We start from the raw sequence: 23,713 nt of genomic DNA, 5'->3' as shown, positions 1-23,713 counted from the left end.
CAGTGCAATCTGTGAAGAGTTACTCCAGACTAAGTACTTTGAATTCTATCCTACTTTTACACAGAGTCATATAGCGTTTTATATAGGCTCTCCTTCAGACTTTCCCCCCATTCTTCTGTTGATCTCCACCTCAATATTTCATCTCTTCCAGAATAGCTGCATATTAGGATCTTACTGATCCTCTTTTGTATTAAAATAATAATGGTTTTAAATATTATTTCTAGGGTGAAACATAGTTAAGGCACCATGTATTGAGTTATGCTTTTTAGTTAGGTTTTATAGAATTTTAAAAACTGATAATAATTTTCTATGCTTTTATTCAATTTATTTTGCATATTATTATGTTGTCTATTGAACTACAGTAAGCTGCACTGAGCCTGGCTTCAGCCATAAAATGGCATGATATAAGTCTAATTAAAAAATTAAGTCCTGCAGATGTGGGAGATAGGGAACAGAGAACAAATGGTTTGTTTTGGAGCAGAGAGAGCAAAATAGGCAATTTCTTTCTATATCCCTAGCTACAGTCTTAATCTCTAAGTGATCACACTCAAAAAGTTTCTGTTTATGTGAGGTAGAGGTCACAATGGAATCTGGATAATACTATGATGCCCTTTAGGGGCAAGGGAACATCATATGTTTGTTTATGGGGGTCTTGAATGCACCAACCCAGTTATTGCTTCCTTGTGTAAACCAACTTAGGGTTTAAGAGGGATATTATCTTTAATGGGAAAGGAGTTCAAGTCTCTGACAGTGTGATCCCACCTTGTGACCCATACCATTCACCAGACTTACAACAAAGAAACTTCAAATCTGTTCTCTGTTCATTATAACAATAATGTGCAATACAACAATGAAATATAGTGAACCAACGCAGAAACAATAATCAACATGTACTAGTTCTGGCCTGTTGTGCAAAACAGACTAGCAGGGTCTCAGTCCTTTGCAAATTTCTCTAGCTGTGTCCTGTGGCACTGTTGATGGACTTGCAGCTTTGCTGTTCTTTGCTGAGCCCTCTCTCCTGGTTATCAAGCCTTCAAGGGTAGCCCTGAAATATGCAAATATCATCCATAAGAACAGAACTCTGTGAAGTAGGCTGGCTCCAGTTACAGGCCTTTAACAGATCTGAGAGAATTGGAGCCCTTTCTCCCTTATATGGAAAATCTGAGCTCATTAGCCCCCCCATTGGACCCGGGTCACACTTGCACAGGTGGTTTTTATTTCCAGTTGAATGTTCCAAGTACCTGAAGTGTGGCCCCTTCCACATATTCAGAATAATGAACTTTCAGTCCACTTTCACAATTGTTTGCAAGTGGATTTTGCTATTCTGCACAGTAAAATCCAGTTTCAAAGTGCATTGAAAGTGCATTAGTCTGCATCTGCGGAAGGGGTCTTAGTCAATACACCATACTGGCTCCAAGTCACATTTGATTCTTGTGTTAAGCTCCACGCTCCTCCTTTTTGTTCCCTGTGTCTAAGCCAGCTCCTGTTCTCCGCCCTGACTTAGTCCACCTGGACTGAGATAGTTTTATCCAGGCTCACTTGTTATCTTTTTGCTGTCAAGCCCCAGATATGTGGCTCAAATCAGACTCTGTCACTTGAAGGTTTAGAAGTCTCTTATTGGCAGACACAAAGGCTGGAGGGAAAAAGCTAGTTCTGCTAGAACATTCAAACAACCTCAATATATCAATCCCACCTCCTCCTCCCACCTCCCTATCCCTTAGCTCTATCCCACACTGCCAAAGGCATGAAAGACAGGAATGCAGGATGGACTCAAGGTCAGAGGACTGAGATAATGCTGCCTGGCCCTGGGAGCCTCTACTTGGTTACCTAGAGAAAATGAAAGTATTTTAACATCAGTTTGTCCATCCCCCATCACCCCTGGTTGTTCTCTGCTTGATGCCAGGCTCCTGCCTGACACTTGCCTTTTGAACCTCTCTGAGCTGGACTGCCAAAGCTGCCCTGTTGCTGAGACTATCATGGCTGCACCCTCTTGCCTCTTGTCCCACCTTGCTTCTCCCAGGTCAGGTGAGTCTGGCTGCTAGGCCCAGGGGTGTGTCCTGCCTTACCAGGTAGGCTGTACCCAGGCAGTCCACCACAAATGCCTTTTTTTAAAAAAAAAAAAGCCAGATTTTGTAGGAAAACCTTGTCCCAAAAATGACAGCCCTAAAAGAATGCAAGCTACAGGTTATCAGGCAATTTCCTTGGGTTCCCCCCCCCCTTCTTCTAATGAGAACAAAGAAGAAGGGGGAGATAGCTGAGCCATAAACCAATATTGAAGAAGAGATGTTAAAAATTAGCAAAGCCTGGCACCCAGTACTTAAAAAATGGACTGATAACCCTCACCCACAATACAATGCACTCAACCACACCTTTGCATAGCAAGTTCCACCCAAACACTTAATGATTGGTTCCCCACCCTGGGACATGGACAATATACCACACTAAACTTTCCCTTCTCACTTAGACAGTGTGAAACAGACTTTTCTCTGTGATGCACCTCTGAAGATGCCAGCCACAGATGCAGGTGAAACGTTAGGAACAAAATCCACCAGACCACGGCCACACAGCCCCGAAAACCCACCAAAACCAATATTGAAGAGCTTAACTGAAGCAAACTTTTGCTTGGGTAAAAAAAAACACGTTTTACTCACTTTGAAGCATTTAAAAGAGTTTTATTTTCTTTAGCTTGAAGCAGAATTCAGGGGTCATTTCACACATCCATTTTCATCAGCCAACAACTGAAAAATACATGGAAATCTGCCATCAGGAAACACTGCAGAAGTTGCTATTGTTATATATTGTTCAGCAGCAAGTCATTGACAGATAAGGTACTGAGCAAAGTACATGTGTATATAAACTATTAGTTACATTTTTAGTTAACCAAATGTGAAAGGTGGCAAATACATAGACGTAGACTTGCATAAACTCAGGGCTGGTTCACAAGCGTGTTCATCTCTTGCAAGTGTATTATCACGATGATTATTGTCACTAGTATTTCAGATGGAACTTGCATGTCACCTTACACCACCTCAGATACAATGATATTTATGGCCCAATCCACAGGGGGAGCAAATTGCCTCTTGGATATGGTGTGAGGCCACACAGACGTATTTGCCCCCTCTGCTTCTATAAGGGGCACCTCTGCTGGTGGATAAGGCAAAGATGCTGGTGGCCAGGTGCTCCACAGCAGCGAAACCTGGAAGTGGGCTCTGCCACAGAACAATGCTGACATCCATTCGGACACCAGCATGAAGGGGGAGTGGCCTGGGTCATTCCTGGAGGTGGAGCCTTTAGTCAGCTTCTGCCCAGGCTTTAGGGCCAGGAACCCTTTGGCCAGAACTTCGGACTTACACTACTGGAAAGGACTGTATAACTCTATTTAACCCTATGAAGGGCTTTCAGGTGGTGGGATTTTTTTAGTTTTGCTGCCTCCCTACACTGCCGGAAAGCCCTGTGGAAGTGGTGTGGCAGTGCATCAGTGGCACTGTCCCTGGCTGCCAGGGGTTTTTGGATTGGGGTGCCCATGGTATTAGTTCCGACATCCATCTATTAGCAACAAGATATCAGTATAAACTGCTCATTAACTAAAGCTGCACTACAAAACTTTACAGTTAAGCCTGTGCTTCCTTGCACAGTGGTCCATCACATTTTTGCACCTTCTTGTATGACCCTATTTGGCTGCTTTGGTGCCATCTTCCTTTCTTATGCTACGCAAAAGGGGAAGGTACACAACCAAAGTGAAAAGAAGAAAACTTGTACTAAGCAGACAAAATGTTTTGAAGTAATTATTGTAGCCTGGTTGATACAAGTTTTCTTCTTTTCATCTTCCTTTCTTATGGCATGATTCCAACTAATCAAGAATCATATAGCAAGTGTGATTATCTCACAGCACCAATTAGATCTGTCTATTTGATTGTATGCCTTTACCCCAAATAAAGAGGGTCTGGAATTTGATTGCACATTAGTGCAGCACAGCCAACCTACATGTGTTTCAGCTCCAGTCATATGTTTGTGCAGGATTAATTGTGACAGAATATGGATGAACATGTGCATCCTCATCTTCTTTCTTCCACAAGTAGTCATCTACATATAACTAACTACACATAATTTCGTGCTTTGTGCCTGGCCAGCGGGACTCCAGTCCCTGCCCTGCACCAAAAGGAGGAGACTGCTGGTGGCAGGCAGGAGGAGGCTCACCTGGCTTTGGTATTCCTCCCAGCCCTGCATTACTGCTCTGAAGCTCCTGGGCAGGGGGGAAGGAGGACGGGTGTGGGAGGTGATTTTCCGCACCCCCTTGTGATAAAATGGCCGTTGTCCAGGGATATGTGACCCCACATGTCCCCGTGGCAGTTCCGCCTCTGCTGTGCAATCCTAAGCAGACTTATACCAATCCAAGCCCCTTGGCTTTAATAGGTGTAGAAGAGCATAACTGTTGAGGACTGCTGTGCTGTGTTACCAACCTGACATTCTGTCCTCAGGTCATTCAGCTGAATTTACAGTGGACATGTTTTCTCAGGAAATGGCACTTGCCTTTCCACTCAGCTTTGTCAGTTTCTTTGTGATCAGGTCTTTCTGAGCCATAAATTGCTCCCTATAAAGTGCAAGGAAGTAGAAAAAAAATCCTTCTAATCCTCAGAGAGGTCTTTTGATGGGAAAAAGCTGAATTGCTTATATCAATATAAGGCTTTCTAAATGATGTCAAAAGGACAAAGGATATATATTTCCTTTTTCAAATCAATCCTGTCAAAGAGCTGAAGCTCCCTGTGATGCCATATGTCTAACATTCACAGATGATAACAGGGATAGCTGTATGTACTTGGAACAGCCTATTTCAAACTAAAGTTCACTGCCTGAGAACTTCACCCGTAGCATGTTGCTGGTGGCTCTGTTCTGGGCAACTATGGCCCATTGTATGCTGCATGCCCTCCTCTGATTTAAAGGCAACAAGAGCTTCAGCTTGCTCGTTTAATGCTGCATGATTTTCATATGGTTGAAACAAAATTATTAAAGTATTTCATACTGATTGCAGTTTTACATGTTGAGATATGCTTAGAATAAAGAAAGAAAATACAACAAATTTAAGGTAAGTCTAATTGACGCTACCTAAGAGGACCTTTGGATTGACAGGTTCTAAACACATCCCAACTTTTTTTTTGCATGGAACACGTGCAGCAACAATAATGTGAAAATCAAATTACTGGATTGAAACTGCATTCGTATTGTGTTCAGAGGGATTCAGTTTACAATTCTGTGCCCTAAAGCCTGGAAGTAAGTATTAATGAATGCTGTAGAATATCGGAATGGAGTAGGACTAACAGCAAGCAGGCTATCTTTCAGATATGTCCGTTCCAAACCATTTAGGGTTTTCAAGGTTAAAAACAGCACTTTGAATGAAATACAATGCAAGCTAGTTTCACTGAGAGGAAGAGAGAAAGACCAATAAAACGGAGGCTGATGGCAATAAAAGATTTAGGCACAGATGTAGTTCTCTCAGTGAAAAACTAATTGTTGAAGCAGAACAGAAATGAGAGAACTCCATGGATCCATTTAAAAGGGGGGGGGGAATGAAATGATTGTAGAGTTGTGGTTGCTCCATGGCTGCTGGTGGGTGGCTCATTCAGAGAGCATATCACCCCCATTCTGTGCCGCCTACACTGGCTTCCAGTGGAATTCCGGGTCACCTTTAAGGTGTTGGTGTTAACCTTTAAGGCCCTTCATGGCTTGGGACCCTCATACCTTCGTGACCGTCTCACCCCATGTGTCCTAGGTAGGCCTCTGCGATTGGCAGAGGACAATTTACTGGTGGCCCCCAGCCCCTCCATCATGCGACTGGCCTCTACCCGGGCCAGGGCTTTTACGGCCCTGGCACCTGCCTGGTGGAACACACTTCCATCAGAGGTGTGGGCCCTGCAGGATCTCGGTGAATTCTGCAGGGCCTGTATGCAAATGCAGCTCTCTTGTTCCACCAGGCCTCTTGGTGAAGGCAGGTGGATTCCCCCCACTCCAGGATGCCTCCCCTTTCAAGCGCGCGTAAGCTACTCCACCATTGGCACGCCTGATATAATATCTAATTAGCACTACTGTCCCCTCCCGGCCTTAGGATCGGGCACCATATAATATTGCTGCTGCTGTGTTTTTATGGTTTTATAGATTTTGTAAATTGTTTTAAATTAACTTAGTTATTATTGTGTATAATGTTGTTCTTGGCCTGCTGTGTTTAATGTTACTATGTTATTGTTGTTGCTGGCCTGCTGTACGCCGCCCAGAGCCCTTTGGGGATGGGCGGTTTAAAATCTAATAAATAAATAAATACATACATACATACATACATACATACATTCATACATACATACATACATGCATAAAATAATGTATCTTCAGTGCTCTGACTGACACTGGATTCCTTTCTTACTATAGATTCTCTTTCACTAGAGTCACTAGCCCTCTGAAGATGACATTACTTTCATTGGAAATGAGGTGTATGGAATGTATTTTTGGGAGGACAGGGGACAGAAGTGGTACTCAATGCCTGCTCCCTTTAATATGTAGTGATTTCAATGTGCATAATATCATCTGGACAGGGCTATAGCAAACTGTCTTTATGAGTGAAAATCGATGCAAATACAGAACAAGCAAAAACTGCAAGAGTAATTTTGCTACAACTTTTATTATTGCCATTCTGATGTGCTAAGGGGAAATTCTTACATTTCCATCAAAAGGAGATGCATGAGATAATTCAGAATTCACAGATAACTGAAAGATGTGCATGTTCCTTTTTCATGGTGTATTGGAAGCATGAAAAGGTCCATAGAAAGAGGCTTCTGACAGAGGCGTACCGGCCGAAAATTGTGCATGGGGAATGTCCTGCCTGCCACCCCCCAGTCCCACTTATGGAAGCCCAGCTCCCTTTGTGCCCCCTGCCTCCAACAGAGTTGGGGGGCGGTAACAGAGGTGCACCCTATGCACCCAGGGCACACATGTGTTCCCCAATCTCCCTGCTGGTACCTGACCTTGTGCATGAAGGTACGGGGTGCATGTGAGGGGCCAAGCAGCCTGCTGGATGAGTGGGTGAAGGCGGAGCTGGGCCTGGTCAGGTATTGTCCACAGAGCTTGACCTCTTGTGTACTGCAGATGGTGCAGGGTGGCGCCCTGGGGGCCAAGGAGACACTAAGGGCTGGGGAAATCTGGACTGGAGCACACGAAGGCAAGGATGTTGGGGCATGAGGTGGAAAAGAGAATTTGGAGAGGACCAGGAGAAGGGTGTGGGAGGGGTGGATCAGTAGACATGGAGCTGGGCAAAGGAGCTGGGCAAAGGAAGGGCTCCACAATGAATGTCCTTAGTGGGTGGTTCAGGCACCTGCCTGAGCCGCCCACTGCTGAGCCATGATCACGAGTTGGGTCCTGTGCTCCCCAACCTCACAGGGAGGCTAGGTAGAGCTGAAGCCAGCACAGAGGGAGCCACCGGGCACCGGTCAGGTCACCATGGGCCACTCCCCACTTACCTTGTCTGAGTGCAACCCCGCAGCGACCCCTTGTAGAAAAGCCTCCGTGGCTTTTGACAACGGAGACATTTGTTCCCCACTCATTTTCCATTCAGGAAATAGCGCGGGGTTCCACATCACGAGTCAAAGAGGCAATCGAGAGTTCTGATTGGCTGGCACGTGTGTGCATCATTTACACGTGGGAGTTGCAGCCAGCCGAAGGCGGGGCTCCATTTTGATTGGCTGACCCGAAAAGTTCGTTTGGATAAGCTGAACGCATTGTTTTAAGACGTCTGCACATGCTGACGACACTACCTGTTGCAAATTGCTTGGGCAGAAAAATGAAAGTAAATATCAGTTTCGGTTTACACCGCCAACAACCCTGTGCTCAGCAGCACTTTGCCAAGCTGCAAAACAGTGGAACCCGAGCAAAAAAGAGCAAAAAAAGAGCAATGTTGGCACGTCTTGTTGTGCACACATCTCAATTTCCGAGCACTTTCTGACGGGAATACCCTCCCTAAACAAAATGGCGGTTCCTGTTTCCTGATTGGCCGGAAGCTGCGCATCAGAGCGAATCAGCTGCGCGTAAACAGCCGAGGTTCCCCACCCCCCTGCGGCACCTGCGGGGGTTTTGAAAATGTTGCTCTTTTCAGAGAACCTAATTTGCCGCGCGACAAGGAGGTGGGAGAGCAGCAAATTAAGGGCAGCTGCGCAGTGGGCGCTGGTGACGTGGGGAACATCCATCCTCCTTGTGTCTTTTAAAGAGGTGACTCCACGGCTTATGGTGAGTGGGGAGTGGCCCTATGTCGCAGGAGAGGTGGGTGCAAGGATCCCGCCAGTGCCTGGTGCCCTCCCATGTGACCAAATGGTGTGTCCTCAGGAACATGTGATGCACTCCTGGCTTCTGATAACGTATTTGAGTCTTTAAGTCACATTTTTTAAAAAAATAAAATAAAAAACCTCGAGGTACTTGTAATTAATGTAAATGTGGAAACAGCCTTAATGGAAACACGTTTATGAATGAGATCAGTATTTGCCTCAGAGGCCTATTACGCACGGGCCAATAAACATGGTTTGTGGACAATAAAAAACCTGTTTTGGGGGGGGAACTTTGCTGGATCCCGCCCCTAAATGAGTCTGCCCCATAATATTTTTTCCAAAGCATTTTTTAAAAGAATTGCACTATTTGTGTGTTTTGAAAAATCCTAGGTTGCAGCCACTTGCGAGCGAGCAGCCGGGCATGAGGCACTTTATGTGACTGCGATTTTCTTTCTTAAAATTTCCCGGCTTATATCTGCGTAGCAAATGGTTGAATTATGGTATTGTGGGACAACAGCATGGCTGTGGGGGTTCATTTGTGCATGCCTGCGTAGCTATGCCTCAGTGGGAGATAAATTAAAAATAGACACGCCTCCATGGAAGAGCCAACAACAACCTTTATTGTATTCAGGGTTCCAATTGCTGCCTGCCGGATGCATGCGAACACAAAAACAGGAAAGCAGGTTACTTTATCCCAACTGCAACCTGCTATTCATTTGCTGTGAGAAGGAGCCACAGAAATGAAGGATAATTTCATAAGAAATGCCCTCTTGGTCCTTTGCAACCAAGGGAAATTATATAGGACATTGCCTTTGTATCTTCAGGCTGGAAAAATGTCCCTTAGGGAGGTGTCTTGATTTATTTGCTGCAGTAGAAAGACAGATTGTCTTGAATTGCCTTCTTCCACTCCCATTTTTACCCTAATCTCTTGAGATCTCAGTCACCATCAGGTCACCATCAAAGTGATTTTGAAATTGTTTATCCCAAACTTCACTCAGCAGATGACTTTTCAAGTTTCTCTGCAAAGACAGTAACAGTTTTTCTTTTAAAATGAGAAACTGTCATACTAACCACATGCTCTTATATGTGGTAACAACAAAATGATTGAATGAGGAATGCCCATATTCATTCACATATTAAAAAGTTACAGTGCATTGGCTCCATAGCACCCTTGGAAATGTGGAGAGCAGGCTGCCAAACTGTAAGAAAACTAGGTAAGACAAGGGAGAATCAGGAGGCCATGCTAGAAATTGTTTAGCACTGTGAGCCCTTGAGAAGAATTTTCAAGCAGTAGCGGCAGTGTGACCTTGTAAAGAAGAAGCCTATCCAGAAAGAAGAATTCTGGAAACCATCAGCAGGCCCATGCCGGGTGCTGATGGCTTCTGTTATAGGATATGTGGCTGTGCCTGTTCTTTCCTGGCAAAAGATGGCCAGAATAGTTCTTTCTGCCCCATGTAAAAGTTTCAGTGATAAATTTGTTATTTTGAGATTGCCCAAGCTACTAGTACTCTGGTATATTTTATATCAAGCTTAGAAATGAGGTTGAAGTAATTGGTTTCAATTCTAATCCAGTTACTGAGTCACATTCGGGATGCCAGACCAAAGAGAGGATTAAGTACTTTCCACAACATTGTGAAATAACAAAGATGGGTAAAGCTCATGCAATTCACGAAGCAAAGATAAACAAATTCCCACTTGGGACAGTTTGTTCAAGTATGTCGAACTATGAAATTATTATTTATTTATTATTAGATTTACTTACCGGTCTTCCTTGGAAGGCCCAGGGCAGTTTACAATGATGAATAAAACAATATATGAAACAACAATGAATATTTTTAAAACCACATATACAAAAATATTTAAATCTAAAATACTTCAGCAAGAACTGTCACAGGTTCTCATTCTAAGGTTACACAGGCCTCATCTTCTATCATTATTATTCAATCTTGCCATATATAATTGGCCAACGGTATGAACATCTGATGAAGAACCCTTAGCCAATCCCTGCGGAGGATGCATACTTGCCGAACAACCCTCCAGTGTCTCCCCCTCCCAACACCCACACAAGCCATCCAGGCCCGCTCCTGTCCATCTCTCACCTGCTTTCCGCTCACCCACCTGGAAGCCTGGAATGGCACCCAAGCCAGTGTCTGCCTGGCTGCTGGGCCCACCACCATGCTCCCCTCCTGTGACAACCGTTCCACCCAGTGGTGGGATCCAAAGATTTTAGTAACAGGTTTCCATGGTGGTGGGATTCAAACAGTGGCATAGCGCCAATGGGGCTAGGCGGGGCACGATGGGGACGTGGCCAGGCATTCTGGGGGCGGGGCATTCCTGGGCAGGGCTGTGGCAAAGACGCAGGGCACGCGCACCCCAGGTGCAGTTCGTTTTAAGGAGTCTCCAAACAGCTAACAAACGCCCCCCTTTCCTCTCCCCAAAACAAACACCTTGTGGGGCAGCAGGTGGGGCAGAGAAAGTGGGGAATCAAACTCAGCTCCCCAGATTACAACCCAACCCCACAGCAAAAGTTAAGAAGCCAGGTGCTTCATGTCCCCCCCCCCCCCCTTAAGGCCATTCACAATTGCAAACAAGATTTTAGGGATAGAACTGCCGTTTGGATTTGCACATTACCTTTAAGGAGTCTCCAAACAGCTAACAAACGCACCCCACTTTCCTCTCCCCACAACAAACACCTTGCAGGTGGGGCAGAGATTGCCTCCCTAGCCGGCCTATGGACTTTTCCTGTGCTGGCCGGCACCAGTCTGTTGGGGAGAAGGCTTGAGACTGAGAGCAATGGCAATGACTTAATGGAGAATAAGACACTGCACTCTGGGTGAGAGGGAGGGGAGGCGGAGCTCCCCAGTCCTCATCCTGGGAGCACAGTGGTATTTCTCCCCCGCCCTCTGGACACTCAGGGCCACCGTAGAGAGTGGGTGGGGCTATGTCAGGCTTCCTTAATTCTTGCAGCAACCGGCTTCCTCAATTCCGGGCTTCCTGGGGCTTGCAAAATCAGTCTGTGTGAGGGGTCATTTTGGCACACCCCCCCCACGTGACTGCAATGGATGCGCACGGGGACATGGGGTACCCCTTGTCCCTAGGCAAATATGCCCCTGCCTCTGCACGGACCCAATTAGTAACCCCTTCTCAGCACACACAAATAATTAGCAATCCACTCTCGGGAACCTGTGAGAACCGGCTGGATCCAACCTCTGCTTCCACCTCCTCCACCCAGCACCAACACAAGACCTGGCCTTGCCCAGTGCCAGCAGTGCTGAGTGGTGTCAGAGTGGCAGTGGACCCATCTGTCACTTGCCTTCTTCCCCTGGCCCCACAGAAGCCCATTTCCCCTGCCCCCCACCCCAAACAACCCTATCCCCCACCCCTCCACACTTACCCCAGTTCTAGCATCATCCATGCCGAGGTAAGAGCCTGCCTGGCAAAAAGCAACACTAAAGCATATTGCGTGGGAGAATGCTTGCTCCCCCACTCCCCCTTTTGCTAGGGCCCATTACATTCTCTTCCACAGTGAGCTTTGCTGCTAGTTTATTATAAATGGGACCCCAGCAGAGGGGGAAACAGAAGGCCTGCAGAATTCTGTTAAATCCCACTCCTTGGTCCTGTTTCTGTGTGACATCCAAAATTGCCCTCAACTTGAACATCATTTTCATCCTGTGCATCTTCTATTTCAAAGGCTGTCTCTTCTAATGGATATTTTTCGATTTATATTGAGTTCCCAAGCACAGTGTGAATCATATATAATTCCATATATAATTCACTCCTATATTCTGTATAATTCCACTCAGTTTGGGAGGATGTTAGCACTGCAGACACTTTTGTTCATGATTTTTGGTTACTTTACTGAATTGCTATTGCTACATGTCTACAGGCAGGCATGGTTGTTTCAAGCAGTGTTTTTAAAGAGTGAACTTTGTAACTGAAATGAAGTTGTAACACTGATCTAACTATTCAAAAGGTATATTGAAGTCTGAACAGGGGATGAAGGTAATTGTAGCTTAACGTACTCACTCAAAATATACAGTGAATTTTTTAAAAGACTTACAACTCAGCTGTATGAAACTAATCAATAGCCAGGCATTGAAATAACAGGGGGATTTTTTGTGAATGGGAGTAATATGATGAGGAGAAGGAGTAAGAAGCAGCAGCTCTTTTATGAACTTATAGTGCAGATATGGGCAAGTATTAGTAGCCCTTATTACTTTTATAGTTTTAAAAAAGGTGGGGGAGACAAGAATTTATTAAGTAGTCCTGCACCTGAATTTTCCAAAATAATTAATATCATCCCAATATTTTAGCTGTTCCTACACTCAAGGAACATGCCCAGATTTCAGCAGGGATGACATCAGGGGGTGGGATTGGGGACCAGTTGAGGCTCATAATCCATTAGAGGTCCCACCGCTGGTAAATGACCCATGTCCCATTGGGTTAGTTATCATTGGGTCTTCTGCTTGAGGGCCCACATATATCTCCTCTCCTTTTATTTTTTTTAATGTTATATTGATCCCCAAGATCCTTGAACCAGACAGAGAGGGTTCAGTAGCCCTTGAGAATCTATTGGTTACTGCCTGGCAGGGGCATACTTAAAGTAAATGGTGCCCAGGACAATTACTGAAATGGTGTCCCCCCCTACTTGAGCAAAGCTCACCCCAACCAGCTAATTTTTCAGAGAAATCAGGATAAAATGTTTTATTTTAAAGGGCAGGGAGAAAGAGAGGGATAGAGAGATTGCTTAGAAGATAACTATGCAGAGAAATCTGATGTCCATTTACTCATGAGTAAACTGGTGGTAGAACATAGGAAAGAAGATATTCTTTAAGATTGTGTACCCATAATTGTTTTTTAGAAATGGGGGTAGCATCTTGCCTTTCAGTACAAATTTGCAAATACTGCAAAGCTTTCTACAAATTTGCAAATACTATAAAGCTTTTTACAACTATAGAATGACAACTGAAATCTTGCTTTCTGGATGGGTGTATATGTTTGTAGCCTTGTTGATCCTGTGGACAGTCTGTCTAACCATCTTTCAAGAAACTGAATAAGTATTCTTCAGTGTGTATTGTGTAGGAGAAGCCCACATTTTTCAGAAATAATTACATAGAAAGAAGAAACTCTTCTGAAATTGCTGTGGAAAAGAGTAGTCTTGGTCACAATTTTTGTTTTTGTTTGTAGCCTAGAGAAGCAATCACCCATTTAAAAATAACCACAATTGCACAGGCATGGGGAGAAATTCTACTTCTTTCTCAATGGTGACACAGGTACTACACTAGCGTATGCCTGTTACAGTTCTACAACCATCTTACAGACAGAAAACTGGAAACAAAAGAGTTGCTAGCTGGAGGAACGATTGAGAGAGGAAAGTTAAACTGCAGTGCAAATTGTGGAAAGAACAATAGAGACATAATTTAAAGGAAGATGTCTGCATCATAGGAAGCAAAAAGCCATAGGGGAGCTGTCATTTCTTTAAAAACACAATTTTCCATACGCAGTCTGTGGTAGGCTAGGGCTAACCTTTTATTTATCAGAAACATTGAGCCACATGTAGCCTCACTATACAACAGTGTTTAGAATGGCATTTTCCATCAAGATATAGAAATTTTTTCATGTATCATTTACCACAATGTTCTTCTGCTGTTGTCATTGTCACTGTTAAAAATACTTCCATATTAGTTCAGATAATTTAACCATGCAGCCTGCAGTTGCAATAGGAATTTTACAGAAGTCACTTATCTAAGTGAGAAACCTTCAGCCTTCGAGATATATTTCACGGCTCTTTTTTCAGTATTTTCCCTCCCTGTATTATGACATTTTGAATTTTTGTCTGCCAGGTCTGTTTTTAGAAACTGTTTATATATATATCTATATGAGAAAATATTATGATGACATAAATATGTTGTATTATCTCCAGCCTATCATAATTGTGGCACAGATAGCATAGAGAAAAATGTCAAAATGTTAATCAGAAATATGTGCATTGTCTGCTAACTGTCCCCTTTCCTTTTGTGCTGATTCAGATTCATTTTTTTTTCATTTGTGAAAGGAACCTGTGTAAGAGTCTTTCAAGAAATCTCTTATTATATTCTACATAAAGATAGCTGTCACTTTGGCAGTTGTACACTTTTTGTTCAACGTTTCGCTATTAATATGACCAATTAACTCTGAGCTCTTGCATGCCTTTGAAACTGTACTGAAAAGCAGGGTATGTTTTCTGTAAGATTGGTCGGTGGCAAATTGTTAAAACTTTGGTAACAAAAGATATCTTTAGTCCTGAATAAAATTACAGTAAATCTTAAAAGCTGCTTACTTAAACTCAGGATTTCATTTCTCTCCCTTATTTTATGGAAGATGCATTAAAGCAAATGAAATGATGTGAAACTGATGACAATTCCTCTATTGGGTTTTTCACTGGAAGGGAGGGAGGGAGGGAGGGAGGGAGGAAAGGAAGGAAGGAAGGAAGGAAGGAAGGAAGGAAGGAAGGAAGGAAGGAAGGAAGGAAGGAAGGAAGGAAGGAAGGAAGGAAGGAAGGAAGGAAGGAAGGAAGGAAGGAAGGAAGGAAGGAAGGAAGGGAGTGAACAACTCTGACTTTTAAATCATAGTTCAATGAACATGATAATAGTGCAGTCCTAAGCAGAGTTTCATCCTTCTGTGTCCATTGAATCAATGGGATTGTGTGTGTGTATGTGTTTGTGTGTGTGTGAAGTGCCAGCTTATGGCAACCTTGTAAAGGTTTCAAGGAAAGAGACCAACAGAGGTGGTTTGCCATTGCCTTCTTCTGAATAGTGACCTTAGAACTGATTTTTGGTCTTCCATCAAAACACTAATGGGGCCTGAGCAGCTTCAGATATCTGAAGGGACTGGTCTAACTTTGACCATCCAGGTTAGTGGGCTAATCAGGATAATTCTGCTTAGGATTGCACTATAAACTAACCTTATCCATGTAATTAACATCCGGATTTGGTTAGAATTTCAGAAAAGCCACAGAGATCATCCACAAGCCAAGCAGAGGCTACTGAATTTACTACGTAGTGTAGCCATTTCTGGCCATCTTTCTCACACATAAGATCAACTGGCTTGCTAGTGAAGGATATGTGAACTGATGATATTTTGTGCAGCACTGATCCTCTGCCTGTCCACAAAGCTTGTAAGACCAGAATAAGTTATGTAACCTACAATGTTGCCCTCTTCCTTTCAGCATAGGGTGTCCAAATACGCACGCACACACACACCCACACCCACACCCACACGCACACACAAACACTTTTTCTACTCTCACTATAGTTCAGAGTCAGGAACATATTTTTTTCCATATGGATGTTTTGGAACTGCTAGCAAAACCAACAGGGAGACAATTATTTCCCCTCTATGCCTCTGTCCTCCAATTATGAATCAGGTAAGTAACTGATTGATTCCAAAATCAAAAGTGCTTTCCTCACCAAGCCATCATCTTGTAAATAAGTTACACAGCATTAGAAAGTATTAATCTGAACCAAATTTGTTGGAAAGTGGATTCTTAAAGGGAACCATATTTTGCTGAGTCAGGCAAGGGGCATAAACAGATCATTCATAATGGATTGGATCCAGACTAAATTGTCAATTTCCACTAATGTTATTCCTCAGGTTCCAGTGTCAACCAGGAGTAGCATTTTGTGGAGATCAGTGAGATGCATTGTGAGGGGTGGGGGGACAGGAATGTTCCATTCTGCCACTGGAAAATATAGTCTGAATACAACCCAATGCTAATTTCTTTAACTACACAGGAGCAGGAATGTAAACTTATCCAGTGTGGTGTCATAGCAGGAATGTAAACTTATCCAGTGTGGTGTCATAGCAGTTTCCCAGCCATTGTTAAAACAAAAGAATCAATCCACTTTCAAGCAATGTATGGAGTTAGACTAACTTTGATAACAGAACCCAAATCTTGCTCCACATAACATCAGTGGACCCAGAGTTTCAGCTTCTGCAATACTACACATCTGTGTAGTTCTTGATTTTAGAATGGAAACCATTATTCAATTAAAGTCTTCTTTTTAAAAGAAACATGAAAGTGCTTGGGCTACGGAGGCTGTCAGGCAAGTGGAAAGTTGAAAGAACAGACTGCGTGAAGTCTGCATGAAAGTCAACACCAGCCATTTATTGGCAATGTTGCCCACTCCTCCCTTTAAAACGTAATGTGGGATTAGCCTTTGGGCACTGAGCAGAAGTTTGGGGAAGTTTAACAACTGGAGGAGAGGAGAACCTTGTTCGCTTGCTTCAGACTGTATACGTGTTGGGTGGCTAAACAGGCTTACAGCCCAGTCTACCTCCCAGAGGCAGCCAGGGATCCTGCTGCTGCTACACTACCTCCAAAAGGCTTCAAGGTGGTATGGGGAGGCAGCTTGAGAAAAATAACCACCTGCTGTCCTGGAACCCTCCAACTCTGACCCCTAAACAGCCCTAAACCTTGAGTGGAAGCCAAATAAAATCGGTTTCATCCCGGGGAATACTCCAGCCCACTCCCATCTCCCATGACTGCATCAGCAGAGCTGAGGGGTGGCTGGGCACTGGCACCTTGTGCTGCTCCCTCTACCACTGGAGGTACTCCTTGCACCAACACAGAGAGAGCATGTTGGGGCAGCCCTCTGCTGCTCCTCATGAGCATTCAGCCTCCCCCCCCCACCCCATCTGAATTGGGCTGCCTGTTGCAGTTGGATTGGCTAGGTGCTAAAGCTTGACAGGATTAATCAGGGTTACATGCTATGATTCTGTTGTCATGTTTTGGCATGCAGGTAAGGAGACGAGAGGAAGGGATCTTATTGCTATTCATTCTAGTACACCCCAGCTATCCATGCTGGGTAGACTCTAAGGAAACTTGACCAACAATACAATCCTAAGCAGAGTTACATCATTCTAAATCAATATGATCAAATTGAGTTAAAAGGGTATAATTTTATTTTGGATTGCACTGGAAATAGTAATAAAAGTTAAAGGAGTTAAAGGAGTTTTTTCATTGTGCAATGCAAATTTCTTGCTGATAGAGAAAACACTCTTTGGCCGACCCAACCCCCCCGGGACCGTTTGCACGAACGGTCCTGGTAACGAACGGGAAGACGGTGCCGCAGAGCGCCGTCGTCCGATCGACCTACCTTCTCTGCGACCCTCCGGCGCGTTGCTGAGGCCAGGGGACACGCCCCCCCCGCCCTGCACGACGGTCGCAGAGAAGGTAGGTCGATCGGGCAAAGGGGGATGGGATGGCACCTTCCAACTGCTGCGGTTCGCTTGGCAGCGGCTGGAAGCCGCCGTTTTCCAACAACCTCACTCAGGGAGCAAGGTGGGAAAATGGCGGCTTCACGCTGCTGGGGAGGCGTGAGGGCGGCACGGCTGCAAAGCAGCTGCACCCCCATGCGAACAGCTCCCTGGGGACAGCGTTTTTGCCGTCCCCAGGGCGCTGTATTTGGCCCATGCGGAAAGGGCCTTTCTGTCAATCACTCACATAGCATAGACTGCCCTGTGCAAGTCAAAAGCAATTTGCAACAGTTGTACTAAAGTGTGATTGACTGATTGACTGTATTTATATAGTGCCTTTCTCACTGAGACTCTTGTGGATTCTGCCCAGCACAAATATAATGTCTTTAGGAAGTTATAAATAGTGTTTTGGGGAAAAACTTCACACAGGTCTCTTTTTCTAAACAACTTAAGCCTGTTCTATTCCTCTCAAGCTGGGTTTTTTTTTCAAAAATTGCTGAACTAGTGATCTTTTTGCAAAATCTCAGGTTGAAGATGATCCTGCTCAAACTCAATAGGCAGAAGACATTGTAGGCTTATTCTCTGAGCTCCCACCATTATACAGATACCCCAAGCACACTTTCTCCTTGTGACCGCAAGTATGACCGCCATTTCACTCATAGATCTGCAGTAACATATCCATTATTGCCTGGCTATTGAAAGACAGTCCCTTTTTCATTCTTTTTTAAATTTTGTGTGTGGAGCATGTGAAATTATGCAGGTGCAGCCAATCGGATTGTGGGAAAACTGGCATGGCTGTGAGGGCTCATTTCTGTATATCTTTGCAGCTATGCATGCATTGTAAAAAAAAAAGAGGGGGGGGGGAGAAGTGTTTTCATATGAAGGCACAAAACAACCTGAATGGTTTCCATGGGCTCAAATCACATCTTGAACACCTAAATGGCAGACATGTGAATGGAAAAAAGGAAGACGAGTTCATTTATGATGACTGCAATTCATTATAAATATGAGGTACGGAATCAACCTCAGAGCAGTTTACACAGTTTAAACTGACAACAGTCTATACAAAGAGACATCTAGTAAGCATAGTATAGGTTGATAAAATATATATGAAGAAACTTCGAATAAGCAATATAATGGGAGTAGAATTACTGAAATCTAAATGAGCATAGCATTTTATGAATTATACAGTGTGGGTATAATGACAAAAAATGATACTCCTTCAGTTGAAAACAATGAAATGACAACAACATAATATGTGCAGAAAACACATACTACAGCCTCTATGTAGCTTGTTTATGGATCCATAATCCATATTCCCTTTCCCATTTTGATGTCCCTTCCTGAACTATTCTGTTATATATAGTCCTACGTAGTCCTACTACCTTTTAAGAAAATCTATCCTGAACATAATTTACATAATTTGTGGAATGACAGGAGTGAGGGAACCATCCAGACCACCTCAAGGAGCCCATTCTACAAACGGGGGGGGGGGGTCACTTCAGGGTGACACTTCAGGGTGACACTTCAGAAGGCCCTGAATGGATGATGGGGATGTAATGGTGAAACACAGGTGGATAGGCAGTTCTGTAGATATGAGGTTTTAATTTCAGTGTTCCATTAGTATGGATCCAGGTGACTAGATTGGATGAGTCAAGCTAGTGGGCCATCTTCCAAGCTTTATGAATTTGTGAAAAAGTATTTTTGTAGCTGTATTAACTTTCTTCACCAGAAGTAATGCTGGATCCAGTATTAACCATATGCTCTTGACAATGTCAATCCAAGGTGAGCTGGACAGCATCAAAAGGGAAAATGGAATGACCTTCAAGGCTTCAGCCTTTATAGATATTAGAAATTCTTAGAATATCACTTATGCCATAAGATCATTTCTGGGTATGCAGCTGGAAGTGATGTCACAGCATCATACGATGCCAATTTCTGTGGTGTCTGCTCTAATTAATGGAATAGTGAACCAACACTAAACCTGCCATCTTAGATAGGGGTATAACAGTTTACTCTGACCAGTCTCCTTTCTATTATCTAATATTATGTGGGCAAAAAAGAAGGGGAGAGACTGAATCCACTGGTGATAAACCTAAAACATTTCTGCTTGGCCTAGAAGTCACCTTTTAATCCCATGCTGTACTTGAGGGAAGGGAAGGTAGGACAGTTCTTCCAGCAAAAAGGAGGGAAGATAAGAAAGCACTGACTTTAAATAGTGTCCCTGATCAGCTGATTAATGATTCCACTCATCTAGTAGCCCTTCCTTTTCAAATAGGAGAGTACCAAAAACAGCTTCCAGTGAATGTAGGAATCTATCATCTTCTTGTTAACCAAATATGATGAAATATTAAGGATTACAAGGATAATTCTTCCATTTTCTATTTTGGCTTCGGAAAATTTAAACATGAAGACGTTCCGCACCAGTGGCACAGAACTTTACAGAAGGATCTTGTTTAGGTTCACATGTCTAAAAAATTTCCAAGGTTAAAATATTTTAAATATGTTCTGAATTGGAATACTTTTTAGGCTAATGCCATATTTCCTAAGAGTCACATTGATCAGATGTGCAGTGCAATCTTAAGCATGATTAATCAGAAATAAGTCTCACTGCATTACATACTTTATTAAGTAGGTTGCAGCCTGAAGGTGAAACTGCATGTTATACTGGAGTCCTGTAATTCGAATGTCTGATGTATTCCTTGACCTCAGGAGAAAGCAGTGGTTCAAATAAGAAATGGGATCATGGTATTGGATAAAGCCATGTTAACTTCTACTCTTCCCTACTGTTTCTATGAATGTACCTGTGGTTCTCCCCCTTCCCATAGGAGCTTAAATGAGCTTTTCTGATTTAGGAAATGGAATGAAAGAAAATAAATCTTTCCTTACCCCTGTCCACTTCTCCATAGCTGGTCTCCCATGGCTTCTTCTTAGGGACAAAAAACACCTTAGAACAGCCAGTCATAGAATTCTATCATTGTGCATTTTGGCCCTGAGAGTTTGTAATATATTCTATTGTGTAATAAGTCAGGTAGAGCAGGCATCTTCTTTGTTATTCTGTCCTTGATGCAAAAGGATAGCAGAATATATACAACATTATATTCGGGATTCTCTCTGTAACTAAAATATATATACTTTTCCTAATTTTTCCCACAATATATATACTTTTCCCCAATTTTTCCTTCCACTTCCCCCTCAATTTGTCCCTTGGGACAACATCCCAAGGACAAGAAGGGCACCTGAATGATTTTCCCTTTTGGTTTTTTAGCAGTCATTCAAAAGTAAACAGAAAACAAAGAGTAACATAAAATCATAGAATCATACCCTTGAAAGGTGCCACAAAGGCTATCTGGTCCAACACCCTACTCAATGCAGGATCAGCCTAAAAAATCCCTGACAAGTGTTCATCCACTTACTGGTTGAAGACTGCCAGTGAGGGGAAGCTCACCATCTCCCTAGGCACCTGTATTGAACTCCTTCACCCTCCTAACATTCTGAGGCAAGCTAAACGTACTCTGACTGAGCTGGTTAGATTTTCCACCCTTTTTCAGAAGGTGAAAGAAGCCTGTCATTTAACCTAATGCAAATCAAATAATAATGAGGCAGGTTCAATGAACAGAAGTAAAATTTATTAAACAGATGAGATGGAAAAGGAAAAAAACTTAAATTGATGGAAAGAAGGCAGGAGATAAATAGATACAGTTTCAGTTTAGATTTCAGTTTTCAGGTACTGGCACAGATCTTAATTAGGCTTTATAAGTTTCACTTGCTTAGATGTTCTAGAGATTTTTACAGATTGTACAATTTCATGTTACTGAAGTTACTGGCCAATGGATTATCAATTCAATCACTACCTCTATTGGCATAAACAAAAAAGTTAATAAAAGTATAAATAAATAGATTACAAGAAGAAAATAGATTAAGATAAATAAAAGCAAGACAGTCAGTAACAGGGTAGTTAAACAATATAACTGGAGCGGGTCTGCTGAGCCAATGCCAAAAAATTTGCCACATTCACACTCCTTTGTGGACACTGATCAAACAACAAAAAATAAATCTTCACTTTATCAGAAAATAAATGGCAATTCTGGATGTGAGGATCGATGAAGAGCCTTCTAAGCAAGGTATACATTTTGCAGACTAGTAAAATATGTTCAACTGACTCAATTGACCTCTGGGAACAGGGGCATGTTCTTTTATAGTGAGGAATCTGAAGGAATCTGCCCTCAGGTAAGCAAAAGGAAGAGCATTCAAATGAGCCAGCATACATATGCATCTTAGTTGGAATGAGGATAAATTTTAAAAGTACGATGGCAAGGCTCTATTGGGAGGAAAAGTGATGAGTCCTGTAGGTAGAATGGCTTTCAGGTAGTGAGATGATAAGTTTTGAGTTTCTATGTCAATTAATCTTTGTGTCAGAAGACTGACAATTTGCAATTCCTCCATGTTGGCAAAGAGGTCCAACAAGAAGCCCAGGGAATTTATTTTAGTAATAATATGAGAACTCCAGTCAGAAGAGAACGAACCAGATAACATCAGATTGATTAGACTGCCAGGCTTAGATCAAAAATGTAGGTGCAGCCAATATCTTAGTGAGTATGAACAGATCCGAGTCTTGAACAAGTTTGAGCCAGTTTCGAAGCATAGGGCATAATAAGATACACAATTGGAGATGCCAAGTAGATTACGGGAAAAAAATAACTGAATTCTCTCTAGGGGTTTTAGTCAGCGATTTAGCCAGATGGGTGCACCATATAGAACTTGTGACATCAGTCTAGATCTCAAGACTTTTATAGCTGCTGGAACATATCGTCCACCCTTTGTATAGAAAAGTGTCTACTTGCCACCGCATTCAGCGTAGCAGAGGAAAAGATATGTTTGTAGTGTGTGGTCCATTTCAGATTGAATTGGAAACGAATGCCCAGATAATTAAAGTTTTTTACTTGCTCTATGTAGTTTCCGTTGATATTCCAGGACAACAGCTTCCACGACTTGGAGAAGACCATAACTTTGGTTTTCTCATAGTTGATAGTGAGATGGTTGAGATCACAGGAGGTGGCAAAAGTTCAGAGTAAATATTTCAGCTACACTTTGGTATGAGAAAATAAGACTGTATCATCATCATATAATAGTACTGCTAAAGGCGTTTTGCCTAATATGGGATGATGAGCCTCTGTGACCGGTAGAAAATTTACAAGATCACTCAGGAATAGATTGAAGAGAAGGGGAGCAAGGATACAGCCCTCCTTAATGCCTTTATTCAAAATTATTTCATTGGAGTAAAGACCAGAGAAATTACAACAGATTTAATATAAAGATGAAGAATAAAGTTTTTGTATTAGGTAAAGAAAATGTGTGTCAATACCCATCCCTTTCAACTTGTCCCATAAGAGCTGCCTGGAGATGGAATCGAAGGCTCTCTTTAAATCAAGAAAGGCAATGTATGGATTACCACAGACCTTGGGTTCTAACAGGCTGGTACCATTTCATAGTGTATACATATAACAATGACTTCATTGGCTAGCCAAATCAAACATAAATCTAACTCCTGAAGTAAAACTTAAAGCAAAACTCAAATACACCAGATGGGATCCACCCAATGTGTATAATCCCTCACTATCTGGTTCAGGAATTCTTCTTCCACTCCAGAAGATCTATTCCTATCCCTGTTCATATTTATGGCCACTAGCGGAACATCTCAGTTCTTCCACTTCAGCCTTGGCCACTAAATAAAACTACCAGTTCTCATTGTCTGAGTATTATTTGCTCTTTCAGCTAACGTTGAAATACACCCTTAGATATATTTTGACATAGTTATGGCAACAGATTTTCACGCTCAGGAATCAAAATCCATTTTCTATAGCTGCATCCCTGGGTACTGGCCCCCAGTTTCATTGGTAAAGTGAAGCCTCTTTCCAAAAAACATGTTTAAATGTACAGAGAGGCTGTATATGCATTCATTGTAATGTGAACAAGGCTACTGAGTCAGACAATTGGTCTATATAGGTTAATATAATCTACTCTGGCAGCAATTTTGTGGGTTCTCACACTACCTATTGTTTGATTATTTTTTAAAACTGGAATACTTTACAACTGAGTCACAGGCCTTCCTCTAGATTTCTGTTGTGACTTTTATTATTCTTTGCGCACTTAGTAGCTTTACCTTATAAAAGGCT

Source organism: Sphaerodactylus townsendi, linkage group LG05 (genome assembly GCF_021028975.2).
Source record: "Sphaerodactylus townsendi isolate TG3544 linkage group LG05, MPM_Stown_v2.3, whole genome shotgun sequence".
In the NCBI taxonomy this organism is placed as follows: Eukaryota; Metazoa; Chordata; class Lepidosauria; order Squamata; family Sphaerodactylidae; genus Sphaerodactylus; species Sphaerodactylus townsendi.
Note: the sequence above shows the minus strand (reverse complement) of the source record.